General features: G+C 40.6%; 1 protein-coding gene across 3 annotated transcripts in view; it reads right to left on the bottom strand.

Moving 5' to 3' along the window:
• The window catches only part of SOBP (sine oculis binding protein homolog), a 157188-nt gene that overhangs the window by 123881 nt on the left and 15628 nt on the right, over positions 1-17679 (bottom strand). The window lies entirely within an intron of this gene.

Here is a 17679-nt window from a genome sequence, read left to right as displayed (position 1 = left end):
AACACAAAATGACAGAAAATGAAAAAAAGTGAAATTAATTTTCAATTTTTAATAGAATTTTCCTAGCCATTTTAAATTACTGATATATGTACTACATATATGTGTAAAAGATAGGACTGCAGAATGAATTAAACATTTGCATGCATGGCACTGCACCAGGTCAAGAATGTTGACTTGAATAGGGCATGGCTCTGCTCCCAAGTAAATAGTCAGAAAAGTGCGTGACTTGTTACATGACAGGCAGAAGGTGGTAAAAGAGAGGTTCAGCAACCTATTAGAGCCCTCGGAGCACAGCATTTGAGTTCGGTATTAAAGGATTTGAAGGCAGAGAAGGTTCAAGGGAAAACAGGACAGAAGGACAGCAGGAGCCATGGAGTCGCCAGCAGGGCTGAGGATGGGGAGGACTCCTGACGTTGTGCAGCTGACCAGCACTGTGAGGAGGCAAAAGCAGGAGATCAGACTGGGGACGGTGGGGCCTGAAGCAGGAGTCCCTTGAGTGTCATTCTGCTAGGGGGAGGAGGGGCTCCTCTTTATTCCACAGGTAATATGGAGCTCCAGAATATTTCTCAGCAGGGCATGACAGGATCAGAGATGCTTTGAGAAATGTTACTCCAGTAGGGTGTATCAGAATTCGGAAAGACTGGAGTCTCATTCCACACCTAGAAACAACATGAGAAGCCCAGGTAGCCACCTCTCGTTCGCCTTTGTGTGTTCAGTGCCTGCCATAGAGCAGTGCTTCAACTATGTTGAGTGAATGAATATATGGGACCAGTGAATGGGTGGATGGATGATGGATGGGTAGATGAATGGTTGAGAGAAAAGGAGAAGTTCCCAAACTATAAAGTAACAATGGAAATGAAAAGAAGAAAAACAAATGGAGAGATCCCATAAAGTCACAAAGTAGTAACTCTCTCTTGAACATCATACTGACTCAGATTCCTTAACAAGACAGTACGCTTATGTGCCTACAGATCCTCAGTGTTGACCTGCATCTCTCCCCACAGTTTCACTGACTTGCCAGTGAAGAGATGTCTTCTTGCAAACCTCATTCCCAACCTCACCTCCACTTCTCAATACTCACTGCAGGGAGTTTGTCTTTTCTATGTACTCACTCTAAGGAACTGAAGTAAGAAACGAAGAGGGGAGAACTAAAAGTGAAGAAAACCCAGACTCCTCTATGCAACAGTTCCTCAAGCACATGCCACAGAGCACTAACCCTGTAAGAAACTTATGTGGGTGTTATTTGTAAAAAGACTTCCATGGCCAAATATGTATAGAAAATACTGGTAAACACAGTTAAATAACAGGCTCTTTACTGCAAGACATTTTGGTATGTATAATGTATGTATGATCTTCAAGAGGGAGATAGAGCGTGCTGTGTTTCACCAATTTGACCATGGGTATGTCTTTTCATAGAGAATCCACAAGACTGGATTCTGCAGAAGTCTCCCCGGGACAAGCTGCTCCACCGCCCTACCTCTGCATCGAAGCATGAGCACTTCCATGTGGGCCATTCATTATCAGGAAGGTTTCTTCTCTTTTGCCCAAAATTGGATCTTTCACTGCAGAAGCCTCCTTTGTCTGCACTGGGCAGAGAGACAAGGCCTGCAGCTGTGTGGCTGGGTAGGCTGACCAACGCTCACAAGCCCTCAATAAACACACCAGACTGCACTAAGATATCCATGGAACACAAAATCCTGTGGTGTCAGCTACATGCATCAAATACAGAGAAGACACCCCCTTCCTGTTCTACAGAGAAAGCAGCAGAAATCCATCACAAACCAATGGGAGAGTAACACTGCTCTTGCCACAGTAATTCATGTTCACTGGGCGGCTGCCATGAACAAGGAGGTCAAGTGAAATCTTGCCCCCCAGCCCTAAGCCCTGGATCTGACTCTGTAACCAATCTAAGAGGCCCTGGGACAGTGATGCTGCAATCATGGCTTTGCTGTCCACTGGACCTCTCTGTCCTACATGGATGAAGACCACTCACTGAGTCCCAGTAGCTGGCTGACAAATGCACATGATTAGGGACAGGGGGCAAGGTGAAAGATTGTGCACCAGCAAATCCATCACTGCTGGAAAAGTAATTCCAAGCACCTGCCCTACAAACGGAGACATCATCTCCAAAGAAACACAATAGCAGCATAACAGAACTAAAGAGCCAAGCTGCTTTATATAGGATGTCAGAGGAAAAAAAGTATTCCCAACACCTACTATTTATCTGAAGGGCTCATTTCCCCTTCTGAAATCTGGCCATCCCATTAATTACATTTAATGGGCCCCACAGTGGTTGACAAATCTCTCCAGAGGGGAAACCTTAATTGTAGACAAAGGATTCACTTATTTACTCAACTTCGTGCCAGGCACTGCAGTAGGAACTGGAAACACACTGCAAACAAAACAGACATGACCGCAGCCCGCAGGAGCTGCCTATGGCCACCTGAAGTGTACAATGCCAACGTGCAGTAGAAAAGGACCATGAAAAAGTCATGCCTGGTCTGTCCCCACAGGAGATCATAGTAGCCAGATGTTCTGGGTGACCAGAGAGGGGGCTATAAGCATCCCCATCTCGACTGGTCTGCAGACCAAGTCCCAGTTCTCAGCATTCCGGCCGGTCCTGCCAAGTAGTGCAATGCGCTGGAGCTACCACCCCAGAGGAGGTGAACTGACCGGTTAAAGACTCAGATCAGAGGGACACTCGCGAGGGTTAGGGCACCCACATAAAGCACTAGCTCTGCTCCTCTTCAGCTCCTTCTCTCTCTGCCCGGGACGGTGAGTTCGGAAGACAGAAGAGTAAGAACTTCACTGTACTAAATGTGTTAAAAGAACCAAGGTAAACCTGCTGGAACATTGTCAACAAGATCATTTATCTCCTTCTTCATTCTTTCCATCTTGAAATATTTATTTAGATTTCCTGAATGAGAATCATTAGTGGTTGAGGGACTCTCTAAAGGGCCCCACACCAACCCCTTCTCAGGAGTATGATGAGACGTAACATGCCAAAACAGCCCAGCTATGCACGAGGTGGAGGTCCACACCAATGGGAAATCCTTCAGAGTCCTCTCTTCTCCTCATGTTCTCCCCGGGTCACATCATCTGTGTACTCCTGTGATTCCAGTTATCATCCACAGGATGAAAATTTCCAAATCAACAGTCATCTCTCATGAGATATTAGTTCCAACTGCCTCCAAGACATCTTAACTCACAGTATCCAAAGCTGCACACATGCCTCCCCCCATACTCGGCCCCTCTACTGTTTCCCATCTCACTTCGTGGCCGCACCATCCTTGCAGTTACCTGATAGCAGAAATCTGACATGTTTTCTGCCTCTTCCTTCCCTCTTACCTCCCACATTCTGATCAATCACCAGGTCCTCCTCAATATTTTCACTATATTCCCACTACATTCATTCACTCATTCAATAAATACTTATTCAGTCTGCTTACATACCAGGCACTCTTCTCGGTACCCTGTCCTCACCGAGTTCACTGCTGTCTAACCCTCTTGCCCGTACTACATGTTGGCTCCTATCTCACTCCCGTCCCAGCCAGTTCATTCCCTCTACTCTGGATGTAGGGAATTCTACTGATGCACAAGTCCCACCACTGCTGTTACTTGCTCGAAACCCCTCAGTGTCATCTTCTGCCCTCAAGAAGGTGGAACTCCTCAGCATGGCCTCCATGGCTCCCATGACCAGGCCAGCCTCTCAGCTTGTCCACTCTCTGGACTCTAGATTCTTTCACTTTCCCTGAGCCTCTCTCTCCACCCTGAGCCTTTCCGTGTGCTGCTTCCTTACCCACAACCTCAAAATCCTTGAACGATTAAGTATCGCTACTCCATCATATCTTATCTTAAACGTCATCTTAGGGAGGTCTTTCCTGATCCCAAATGTGGTCAGACCCCACAGCACCCTGGACTTCATCATCTTCAGACTTGATTGAGATTTTTTTTCAGCATGTCTCCTCCACCAGACTGTAAAGCAGTTAAGACAGCGACCATGTCTGTCTTGTTCACTTGAATGTAATGTCTCCTTTGGGCCTCGGCGTAAAAAGGAGAAAAACAGAATCCCTACTAGGTGCACCTTGGATGGTTAAATGCCTGGTGCACAGGGCATCTAACCCCAGAGAAGCAGGAGGAGCCAATGGCACCAGCTTTAGTAATTGCTCAGAACAAAGCTGCCTTAGAGGGAAACACGACTTAAAAGCCCCAGAACAGAATGCGATCGTTATTTCCACTCTCCTTGGCCAAGTCCATGAACTAAGTCTTCTCAATGTAATAGGAACTTTGAACAAAATTGGGAATGTCCCTAAAATAACAAGAGTTACCAACTTCATCATCATTTCTCTCTCTTAGCCAAACTTTATTTATACCTTCAAAAAATTAACAGCAAACAGTTCAGTCAAGTCCAGGTTAATTCCAGAAACTGCTGCCCTCTACAAGCAAGGGAAAGCATAGCTGACATTTCCTCTTATTTCCTGCTAGCGTCTTAGCTCCTTGGTGACCCGAGGCAGGGTGTTCGGAGAGTGCTATCCTAGCTAGGTCATACCTCCCCACAGAGTTTAGGTAATGCCAAGAGAAGTTCTGGACTGCCTCAGGGACCACAGATGTGTGTGATTTAGAATCCGTGTTTAGATAGTGTCCCCACTTCAGAAGTGAATTTTGGCCTTGATTCTGCTGTTAACCCAACTGAATGACCTTGAGAAGGTCATTAAGCCTCTCCAGGCCTCATTTTCTTTATCTGTAAAAAAGGGCAGTTAATTAAATGATCTCTTAGGTCCCTTCTAATTAAAGCTCTAGAATTCTAAATCTCTCAAAATAACAAAATCCATTTAAAAGAGTTGAGGCACAGGATATTCATCTTTTTCTGTCTTTCTTGAACCCCTGACTTAATATGTTCCCTTTTTCTCCTTCTGTATTCCACCAGTGTTGTTCCTTGACCTTGTCATAAGAGGCTCAGAAAATCCTTTGGCTAATAGGACAATTTTAGAAGTAGCCCTTTCTGAACTCCCCAATATTTGCACCACCAAGAATTTGCTACCCTTTTTAACTCCTTTATTATATATTTATGCTTTACTTTAAAGGGAAAAATATGAATGTTCATAAAATTCTAACTTTTTATATTCTTTTCCATTCATTTCTGACCTCCCACTGTGTACTTCCCACATGGTATTTTATCCTGAGTTCCCTGACGACCAAATCTGAGACAAAGACTCACATGCAGGTGGTCTATTGGCATGTGATTCCAGGAAGTAGGAGCAAGGGACAAGGGGGATGAACCTGGGGAGGAGGAAAAGCCAACAGAACAATGTGTTATTGAGCTGGCCACCACTAAGAGAGAGGGGCATTCAATCACAAAGAACATTTTTCTGGAGTTTATGAAATACATTTCATAACCAATCACCCAGGAGGCAAAAGGAAAAAGTATCTATCCATCAACTCTCATGTCCCATTGGTCTGGTGTGTTAATTTTCCCACACTTCTGGTTTGCACATGTGTGCGTGAGTGCTGAAAGGATTTATGGGATGTCCATGCTGTCATATCAGAGAAGTCCCAGAGCGAGGCTAGAGGCAGGCGAGAGGCAAGGCCCTTTCAGAGCGCACATGCCGTCAGAACGCTACAGCAATCGCTGCAGTAAGATGTGCAACCAAGAGATCTGGAGTGGGGCACAAGAGGCGTCCCAGGCGTGGAGCTGTCATCCCTGGAAGCCTGGTTTCTCAGCCTCGGCACTGCTGACATTCCCAGTCAGATGATTCCTTGTCGTGAGGGGTGTTCTGTGGACTCTAGGATGGTGAGCAGCATTCCTGGCCTCTGCTCACTATTTCTAGTAGCGCTCCCTCTCCAAGTTGTGAAACCACTAACATTGCAGATACTGGCAAATGTCTCCTGAGGAGCAAAGCCCGATAAGAACTACTGGTGTGTTGTGTATCCTGTGTTTCTCACTCCCAAGTTCCCACCGTTTCCCTCTACTTTATACCATATCAAAAGCAGCTTTCAAACAGACCACTGTGCGGGACACTTCTGCTCTATGCCTATAACTTAATATATAAGCTTTACTATGATGTGGTTTGTTTAAATAGATAATACCTTAATAATAAGAAATGATAAGATTGTAAAATTCAGAAAGCTATGAGCATACTAAATAGAAAACAAATGTTAAAATTACATTCTAGGGTTTAGTTGCTTACATCAGGAGAAGAAAAGTTAAAGTTTAAATTGTGTTGAAATCTAGGTCTCTAAGTCAAGGACTCAATATTTTTGAGACAAGGATCTTCTTCCCTGAATTATACATACAGGATATACCTGCTATTTCACATTCAACTTCAAGACCCACACTTACCCACCTAAGCCCATACAAGGAACCCTTGGGGGACCATGTTAACTCTTGTTGGTGAACATTTGGACTGTTTACTATGTTTAGCTAGTAATAAGTGCTACTGTGAAGGTTCTTCTGTATGTCTTTGGCTCACAAACATACACATTTGTGTTGAGTGCATATCTAGAATGAGATTATTGAATAATAAGATTACATGCCTGTTCAGCATTAACAGGTATTGGCAATCAGCTTTCAAGAGTGGTTATACTGATTCCGACTTTCACCAACAATGTGTGAGAGTTTCAGTTGCTCCATATCCTCCTCAACACTTGGTATTGTCAGTCCTACTTATTTTAGCCATTCTAAGGTTTGTGTACTGGTACCCTACTATGATTTTAAATTTTATTTCCCTGCTGACTGAGATTAAATAGCTTTTAGTATGTTTATGGGCCACTAGTTTTTGCCAATTTTTCTATCAGGCCTTTTCCTTTTTTTACTTATAAGAATTCTTCATATACTGTAAATATTTGTCTTTTGCGGGACACGCATGATGAGCATCATTTTCCACTCAGTAGTTTGCCTTTTCATTATTTTGAAAGATGTCTTTTAATCAGCAGAATTTCTTAACTTTAGTAGAGCCCATTGAATCAACATTTGTCTTTATGGTTAGTGTTTTCAGTGTGTATTTAAGAAACACTGGCCTACCCAAGATCATAAATATGTTCTCCTAGGCTTTCTTCTACAAGATTTATTGTTCTACATGTCACATTTAGATCAATAATCCATCTAGAGCTGACTTTTGTGAATGGTGTGAAGAATCCACATTCATTTTTCTCCATAAGCACATTATTGAAGGCTAGTCTTCCTCACTGCTCTACACTGTCATCTTTGTTGTTATGAACTCGATAACAACAGCTGGTATCCCTCCAAACTCCATGTTGAAGCTCTATGTCCCAACTTGATAATATCTGGAGATGGGGCCTTTGAGAGTTAATTAGGGTTAGACAAGAACATGAAGATAGAGCTCTGGTCCAGTAAGACTAGAGCTCCTTTAAGAAGAAACATCAGAGAACTTGCGCTCTCTCGCTCTCTCTCTGTCACACAAGGACATGGAGAAGGTGGCCATCTGGACCCCACCTTCCCCAACACCAACCCCAATGACCTTGATCTTAGACTTACATTCTTCAGAATTGTGACAAAATTAATTTTGGTTGTTTAAACCATCTAGGCTATGGTATCTTGTTGATAACCCAAGCAAATACATTTGTCATAAATCAAATATCTATTTAGATTTGTTTCTGAAGTCTACTGCAATGATTTGTCTGTATATCCTTGTATCATTATTTCACTGTCTCTTTTTAATGCAATAGAAATCATTTATAATTATTGCTCATGATTTCTGTAGGAGAGGTATTTGGGGATGGTTTGGAGCAATTCTGGCTCCGGGTTGCTCATGAGTTTACAGCCAAATGTCTTTTGGGGCTGCGGTCCCCCCAAGGCTTGTCTTGGGCTGGGGGATCCATTTCTGAAGTGGCTCGATCACAAGACTGGCAAATTGGTGCTGTCAGTAGGAGGCCTCAGTTCCAGTCCACAGGGACCTCTTCACAGGACTGCTTGAGTTTCCTCACATTCTCCTCAGAGCAAACCATCTGAGAGAACTAGGCAGAAACTGCAACAACTTTGTATTGTGGCCTTAGAAGTTCATCACACAGACCATCCCTGATTCAATGGAGAGAGATCCACCAGGAAGTTAGGATCACTGGGGACTACCTTGGAAGTTGGCTACCATGATTCCATTTACATGAAGTCCAAAATTAGGCAAAATAAACTATATTTACTAGTGGGGGCATACTTAGGTGTTAAAACTATATAATAAAAAAGAAGGCAATGATTACCACAAAAGTGGTTACCTTTTGGAGGGAAGAAGCTGTGAGTCAACAAGGATCATTATTTGTAAACAAATACATGTATGTTTTATGCACTTTTCCAACATGCAATATTTCATAATTATAGCTTCTTTCAAAAAATTAAAACAAGAGAACTGACATGAGAAACAGAAAGTACTCATTTCTCTTTTATGCCTCAGATATATACATTAATGGATTCTTAAAGGCTAATTTAAAGTATGATCAAAATGAGTAACAACAGTAACAATAATTAACACAATAATAAAATAAAACTATTTAATAATTAATTAACCATTATAGTCTCATAATAATTATTGAGATCCAGTAGTATAAATCTTCCAATTTTGTTTTTCTTTTTCTTAAATTTGTCTTGGCTATTCTAGCTCCTTTGCATCTCCACACATATTTTAAAAATAGCATTTTAATTTCCACAAAATTTTATGCAGGGATTTTTATAGCATTGAATTAAATGTATGAACCAATTTAGGAAGAATCTTCCTTTTTAGAATATTTTTTAAGATTTTATTTATTTATCTTTAGAGGGGAAGGGAAGGAGAGAGGGAGAGAAATATCAGTGTATGGTGGCCTCTCATGCATCCCCTGCTGGGAACTGGCCTGCAACCCAGGCATGTGCCCTGACTGGGAATCGAACCGTGATCCTTTGGTTTGCAGGCCCACGCTCAATCCACTGAGCTACACCAGCCAGGGCTGCCTTTTAAAAATATTTCATCTCCAATCCATGAACTTGGTGTGTCTCTCCAATGATTCAGATCTTCTTTTATTCCTCTCAACAATATTTACGGTTCTCTGTGTAACAGCCTTCCATATATTTTTGTTAGATTGTTTCCCCTGAGTATTTGATGATTTGATGCTATTTTAAATGAAATTTATAAATTTTTTAAGTTTTGTTTTTAATTTTTTGTGGTTGGTGTGTAGAAATGGATTTGTGGGTATCAACTGTATTAGAGACCTTGATTAATGAACTCATTAAATATAAGAAGCATGCCTCGTGTTAGTGTGCCTCATTTTATTGTGTTTTACAGATATTACATTTTCATCAATATCCAGGCAAGACTCTCCACCAGCAATAAAGTATTTTTTAATTAAGATATGACTTTGCCCTGACTGGTATGGCTCAGTTGGTTGGAGCATTGTCCAGTAAACCAAAAGGTCATGGGTTTGAGTCCTAGTCAAGGCACATGCCTAGGTTGTAGGTTCAATCCCCAGTCAGGGCACATGAGAGAGGCAACCAATTGATGTTTCTCTTTCACATTGATGTTTTTCTCCCTCTCTCTCTCTCCCTTTTTCTCTAGTAAAACAATAAAAATATGTCCCTGGGTGAGGGAAAAGAAGATATAGACTTTTTTTGTACATATTGCTATTGCACTCAAAAGACTACAGCATAGAATAACCATAACTTGTATATGTGCTGGAAAACCCAGAAATCCACGTGGTTCGCTTTACTGCAGTATTTGCTTTAGTGCGGTAGTCTGGGTCAAACCCACAATACCCGCCGTGTTCGCCTGTACACTGTTTGGGGAGGTATTTTCTTCTAAACAAAATGGCACTTCTACTTTTCAAATCTTACATTTTTTGTTTCTTTTTCTTGCCTTATTATATAACCTATGTAATTAGACAAAATTAAATATCAGTGGTGATAGTGGTCATCTTCATTTCATTCTTGATCTCAAGAGAAAAGCTTTCAATATTTACCACTAAGTAAATGAAAAGCTCAAGAGAAAAAGCTCTCACATTTCACTATAAAGTATGATGTTTGCTGTAGTTTTTATGGCTACTTTTTGTCATATTAGGGAAGTTCCATTTTATTCCTACTTTGCCAAAAGTTGTCATACTTTATTGTGTTAAATTTTATCAAATTATGTTTCTGCATCTATTGAGAATATGGTATGAGGTTTTATTTTATTCTGTTAATGTAGTTAATTATATTGACTGATTTTTTACATTTTAAATCAACCCTGCATTCCTAAAAAAATTCTAGTTAACCATGATGTATTTATCCTTTTATATCTATGTATCACTGGCTTTGGTTTGCTATGATTAATTTCAGAATTTTTTAATCAGTGTCCATGATGAATAGAAGTTTTCCATTTAAAGTATCCCTATTATATTAAATTATTATTTTCCTTATTTGTAATGCCCTTGTCATGTGATAGAATCAAGGTCATGCTGGGATCAGGAAAGTAGTATAAGTGTTTCTTATTTGTCTGTTCTCTAGGAGAGTTTCTCTAAGTTGTCTTTATTTTTTTCTTCACCGTTTGGTAGAATTTAACACTAAAGCTATCTGGGTCTAAAATATTCTTAGTAAAAAAAAAGATTTAATTATTTAATTTTTTTAACAGATGTAGGACAATTCAGTTTTTCTATTTCTTCCCGATCTTGTTTTGGCAAATTAAATTTGACATAATGAGACTTCTCCTTTGCAGAAATTTTTGCTTACAGTGATCACTACTTATATGTAACATCAAATAATTTGGCCTAATAACATCTGTGATATAATCTTTTTATTCACTCACACTTTTGGCACTTTTTATAAACTCTAAATCTATTGTTTTGAGTTACTCACTCTTGCAGAGTAAAAATTAACAATCACTAAAAGTTGCCCTAAGCAGCATGAATCTTTCATCACTCTTGGCTGCTGTAAACTACACTCAGTTGAATTTGCTTTAAGCATGTTCAATTGATTAACAAATACATATTATGGTTTATTAAAACAGACTCCTTCAAATCATGAAATCAGGTGGTAAATTCACTATACAAGTCATAAATCAGAATTTAATAAATGTAGGAAAATGAAAGGTTACCTAAACTGAATACAACATTTTTCAGACAAAGGAACTGAGGCTCAGAGAGGCTAAGCAACTTCCCCAAAATTACACAGCCAGTAAATGGTGAGCTGGCATTTACCACCCAGGTCTCCTGGTTCTTGCTCTGGTCATATTTCCATTCAAACTGCACATTCCATTTGGCATTAATGACTGAACAACAACAACAAAAAATGATTGAACACATTGAAATTTGGCCAACACTTTTTGAAGAACTTCAATTATATAAAGAAAGATAAAACAGGAGCCATATCACAGTAAAAAACATTTTTAGACTTTTGTGTCTTTTTTAATCACTCTGAATTTGGAATGACTACCTTCTCACCTACATTGTGTTCCAGACCCCATTTCTCAACTGTCAGACAACAGGACTTTCTGCCCCTCCCTTTAACCGGCCTCCTACCCGAACCACGCACGGTCCAAATGCTGCTAAAATCAGATCATATTTTCCAAAATCAAACTAGAATGGTGTTTTGATTATATTTCAACTACACTCCAAGTTCTTGGTGGTCAGGTATGATGATATATATATCACCATTAAATATATATATATATATTTGTATTACCTGGTACAACATGAAAAACATTCAGTAAACACATAAGTGGCTGAAAGACTGACATAGCATTATGGATAATCCAGTGGTTATGAATATGGGTTAAGGAGATATCATGCCTAGGTTCAAACATCAGCTCTGTCTCATATTACCTGTGTCAGGTAAGTAGCTTAGTTTTTCCAGGTCTCAGTTTCCTCAGGTGTAAAACAAGGTTAATCATAGCATCCACACAGAGTTGTTTGGAAAATTAAATGAGATAATCTATTTAAATAATGCCTACCCATAGTAAGTGCTCAAAAAGGACCAACATTAGGTGTGATGAGTTTGTATCATGACTGTTACTGCCTACCCCATCCTGCCATTCCCCACAACGCCTCCTGTCCTTATCTTAAGTGATTTGGAAAATGCTCCAAGTCTGAGGGTTCAGTGAACCGCTTCATTTTTTTGAGAAATGTGTCTGTTATGTAAATAGTAAGCCATCCAAATCCCATTAACTCTAGGTAATTTTATTTAATAATCATATTTTTAAAAGACATATAAATAAGCAGCAAAGCAATTTTGATTAAGTCCTGTTTTCTCAATGGCTATTTGGAATACAGCATTCATATGCAAGGCCCAAGAACGGTGAATAACAGATAAAATAAATAATGATCATAGTGCAAACCACATTCTGATTCTGTCAGTATAACTCCATATAAGAATTATAAGAGCCAAAAAGTAACATGCTTATTAACTGTGGGTAACTCAGCTTTATGCATAAAGCTTAGCAGATCATGTGAATGTTTCCACATTCTCAGTTAACCTAATGGTTCCTTAGAGCCCAGTTCTTCTAACCCCTTAAGAATTTCAAGATTTGCTTGAAAAAATATATCATATTTCCATGACTAGGACTGAACACAAATTTGGAAAGCTCTCTGAAAGTAAACCATCCTGGAAGACAGGAAACGGTCACTGTTTTCAAAGAAAGGCAAGACACTCCTGATTTCCACACAGGAAATCAGGCCACTCCTCGGAGCCTGATCTCATCCCCCTCCACGCAAACCTGCATGTCCTGTGTGGACGGACCCCACCCTTCACCTCACATGTGGGAACCTGGTCAGGGAGAAGAACATGATCACTTACCATTTAAGGTAAAAGGCATTTTATTCAAAACCACCACATAAAGCATACAGAGCAGTATATTCCCTCCTTTTTTCACATTTCATTTCATTTAAAAGTATTCAGGGACTTGGAGGGATTCTGGACTTACAACAGGCAAGTTGTAAGCTTCTGGGAAAACCTGTCAAAAGACTCACATCTAAAATGTCGTTTCCTAGATACACAGTGTTTTCTGCAGCAGAGCTCAGTAAAACTTTCATTTAAAAAGTTGCCGCATTTCCTCTTTTCCCTCATGAACAAAAATAACTACTCTAACAGTTTTATTGATTTTTTTTTAATTCTTGGGAGCAAAGTGTTGTCATAGGGCAAGTCTAAGGCTGAGATATAAAAATCCTGATCTGAGTCCCCAGTGGTTACTTTGACTGGAGGCAGGCAGGATGGCGAGACCCAAGCCTGCCCGACCACTGCGGGGCTGATGGCCGATCAGTGGGACTGAGGGCTGTTGCACTTATAAAGCAGCAAAGACAGATAGGAGGTCTTTGTTTAAAAATTATACATAAAACCCACTTTGAATGTCTTTACTGCAACAGTCGAACTTGCAGGGGAGTAGGGCACATGTAGTATTTTGATGGAGACTCACTACAACACGGTTCTTACACTCCATGCCAACTGAAGTCCTTTACTGGCACAATCCTCTTTGAATGAAGTCCCAGAGGGTTGAACTCATATTAAAATGTCTACTATGAGAAGAATTACAGCAAGGTTACAATATAATTAACCTGAGTTATCTTTCAAAACTCTTGCTGATAGATATTCTGCCACTCCAGACTATGCTCATGCTGTGATTCTTAAAATTAGCAAAGGTTTTCATACTCGTTAAAACTGCAGGGATAAAGGAGTCTTTGCATAAAAAGAGTTGGTTAATATTTTCAATTATTTTCTAATATTATTCTTATAACAGTTTTGGATTTGTTTATTCAGGGTTGTTGCGTTGGGTTTTTGGTTTTTTTTTTGATGGCTACTCTGTATGGCAAAGCTTTATTTTGTCCACTTCCTAGAGTCTGCAAAAGTCTGTGATTCTTATTTAAGGATCACGGTAATTCCCTTCACTGCTTGAAAAGGGTGGGGGTGGGGGGAAACAGCAAAATCAGGGCTATTATCCTGTGTTTATAACAAGTCTATTACCATAGTAACAACTGTGATGTCACAAACCCAACACCAAGGGCCAAAGTCTGACTCTGAGTGGGGAAGGGCAGATTAGCTTCAGAAATTGGATGAAATCAGGTGCAAACGTGAAGCCAAAAGAGGGTCAGTGCTTCCGGAAATCACCAAAGCCCAGGGAGTTCCCCTTCTCTGAGGAAGAGGGGCGCAGGAACAAAAGAAGCAGCTTCCCCAGGCACAGAAGTAAGCTACGCCCACACTTCTGTGTGCAGCTGTGCAGAGGGAGAGTGGAAATCCAAGAGCGTGTGGTATCACCGTGTTCCCAATCACGAGTATTCCACTGGGCCCACTGCCTGCCAGACGTGGATGGGGTCCAGTGGTGAGCCCGCCTGAGCACATGAAACGCGCTCTAAAACCAGGGCCTGGCCAGACAGAGCCCTCCGGTCCCTCCGAGAAGCAGCAGCTTGCCCCATGATGGCACTCACTGTCAAACCGAATCGGGGTTTGGCCCCTACTGGGTCATCCCACCAGTTCACAGAACCACAGATGTTCAGGGTTAGGAAGTCTGAGTCTTCCAAAAGATGTGGGCTTTTAAAAATAGGCTTTTGTGGGAACAAATTGCATCCCCTGTCATTGGGGATTCTGAAGTAGCAGATTAATAAGCAGATTCTTATTCTGAGATAGTCTAGGGAAGTTTTGTACAAATACGCTGAAAGTCCAGCTTGATATCAAAAAAGAGTATTAGATTAGGAGTCAGAAAACCTTAGTACTGCTCTTGGCTTGAGTACTTAGAAACCACATGACCTTGAGAAAGCTATTCAACCTATTGAGCTTCAATTTTTAATTGAATAATATCTAACACACTATTTCCCAGGGTAGTTGTGAAGATCAAATTAACTAAAATTGTATGAATGAGTTTCATAAACTGTAAAGGATTTAATACAAACATAGGTACTATTATTAACATCTTCAAATAGCCTGCTTATAGTACAATGATAATTTGAACAGTGACAGTTATTTTCTTTCCAGAAATCCAAAGCATATGTATAATTCTCACCTTCCCTACCCTGAAAGGTGGACGCCGGCATGACACAGTCAACTCTAAATTATTCAGGGGCTGATTATCGAGGGACCTTTTGCTTCTAGCCATTCTACCATTTATTTGTTTCCCTCAGGAAGGCCATGTTAACCTACGTATGGCTGTAGAACTGACAGTAAGTGTGCCTCAACTCTACAACCCTGAATAACAACTCTGGTAAAAGTCTTAGCACAAGAAAGAACTGAAATAATGAATTAGAAGTTTTTAGGTAACTTGTACACTTGACTTATCCATGGATAATGACTCACGTAACTGTCTGGGAGACTGTGGTCAAGGTCAGACAGGTGGGGACTAATTCAGACAAGATACTAGTATTTTCTCAATGGACAACAAAGTAGCCTGCCCTGTCTTATGTTTGTGCAACAGGAATTTGAATAATATTCAGTTATTCAACAAATATTGGTGGAGCAAATATTCTGTGTGTCAGAGCTCAGCATGTACTCTGAAAACGCCACCATTTTCCAGCCCTTGTTGCTAGTCCTTACAATATTCCACAGTGAACCTTGGCAGAGCTCACAACATGACTCTTAGAAATTCTATTCCCCTCCCAGTTATTATAAGACTTTTACCAGTCTTACCCTAATGCAAAGGTTAACAAACTATGGCCTATGGGCCAAACCCTGCACACTGCCTTTTTTAAAAAATGAAGTTTTATTGGAACATAGCAATGCCCATCTGCTTTATGTATTATCTATGGCTGCTTTCCCGAGACTACCACAGGGTTCAAAAGTGGTAGAGACAGTACAGCTCCAAAGCCTGAAATACTACCTGGCCCTGTAGAGGAAAAGTCTGCTAATCCCTGAACTAGATAACATGACTGAATCAAAATCCACCCCTCCTCTAAATCTGTGTTTAGGAACTAATAGAGTAAGGGCCATGAAAGCAGAGAAACTTTCTGATCTTTGTCTTGTCGTGTCGTATAGGACCCCGGAGCAGCATCCAGTCAGATTTAGAGCAGATACAGAATATTAAACACGTCCTTCCCCACATTTTGCTTTGAACAGATGAGCGCCTTGGAGTTGGGTGGAAGACAGCATGAAACCACTGGTGTTCAGTTACTCTGGCTTCTAATTCCTCAGAGTTCCTATGTCTAAGACTTCCAAGGCTCAATTTTTGGCCTCCATTCCTCTGCATATTTATTTCCTGATCTGATGTGGAATTAGAATTAAATAGGAGCTGTGTGCTTGAATTCCACGTGGCTGGCTCAGCAGGAAACTCCAGGGCAGGTTTTTTGGCATGCCAAACTCAAGTTAGCCTCAGCTATGCTAATTTCTAAAGCTGTTTGCTTTTGCTCAAATAAATCTTAGCAGGGAATTTGCATTTGGATGCACACCTTTTTATGCACAAATTATGTGCATGATAACGCTAGGGCTGACTACAAACTGAAAAATAGAAAAAAACTAACCGGCTTTTTGTATGGCAGGCACCACGGGAGGTGGCTTGTTCACATTTTCTTGTCTCAGGGAAATGGCAAATCCCCCGAGGTGAAACTATGGCCCCCGATTTACAGATGAGGAAACTGAGGAGAAGAGAGCTCATGTAACTTGTCCATCTTCACAGAGCTGGTAAGTGACAAAGCTTAGATTTCAACCCAAGTGGCCTGCATCTGAAGGCGGTGTTCTTGTCACTTAGTCACACTGCCTTAATGATACCCTCATCGTCATCACCACACACCTCAGCCACTGGACACACACTCAGATCTGAACCTCACACTTTAATATTAGTCCCACTCTGGTTTAAAGTTGGCCTATGCAAACTAGGCCTTTGGTACTTGGGAAATAAATGTGGGCCTCTATGTTTCACAAAACAAAGGAGAATGGGGTATAAAAAAGACAAACTTTTATGTTAGTAGTTAGTTGACAGACATATACAGGTAAATGGATTTTAGTGACACATCTGAGAACCACAGTAGGAAAGAACACTTACTGCTAAAATGTACTCGGTCAACAAGAGAATGTGCCCACACCACGAGAGAAAATGTTAGTAACACTTAGAGTATGGTGCAAATATGTCTACACTATAAGCCCAGCAATTTTCACCTGCAAATATCTTCACTGTTATGGGAACATAACCAAACACCCACCTTCTCTAAAAAAAAAATACAACCATTAGCTTCAGGAAATTTTAATAAGTACTGCTATCAAAACTCAGTATTTATCACTATTCAATTCAATGTGCAAGAAAATAAACCGGTGTAGCAATTAAGTTTTCTAGCATAAGTCCAACACTTTACAGCGACCCAGATACAACAGAGCTGGACTTCTTTCTGTGTACAGGACATACATGAAACCTAACTTGCAGTATACATCATGGTCTGCTCACAATTCAATTCCATTGAATTGTCCGGAAATAGAAAAGAATTGATTATATTTTCATGGGAGTGAAATTCGGATCTCCATTTTTTTAAAGCTCTCCAAGAGCTCTCTAAGAATTAGAAAAAACTCTATGGCACAGGTAGGTAACCCAGGTTGTTTCTTAAGTGGACTGAGAAGAAGGAACGCTGAAGAACACCCTACCTGTGTGTTCAGCCTACCGCACACCCTTTACAGAACTTCCCCTCCCTTGAGAAGCTCACAGAGAACACCTGGCCCTCGAGACTCCACCAGCCGTGCTCACTGTTTTTCTTGTTAACCAGTAAGTACAGATCTTATTTTTTAAATTATTTCATCCTTTTTTATTGTAAGCAGATAATTCCAGAGAA

Source organism: Sturnira hondurensis, unplaced genomic scaffold (genome assembly GCF_014824575.4).
Source record: "Sturnira hondurensis isolate 20B ecotype Veracruz unplaced genomic scaffold, ASM1482457v3 Scaffold0015596, whole genome shotgun sequence".
Lineage (NCBI taxonomy): Eukaryota > Metazoa > Chordata > Mammalia > Chiroptera > Phyllostomidae > Sturnira > Sturnira hondurensis.
Note: the sequence above shows the minus strand (reverse complement) of the source record. Positions and strands in the feature narration are given on the sequence as shown.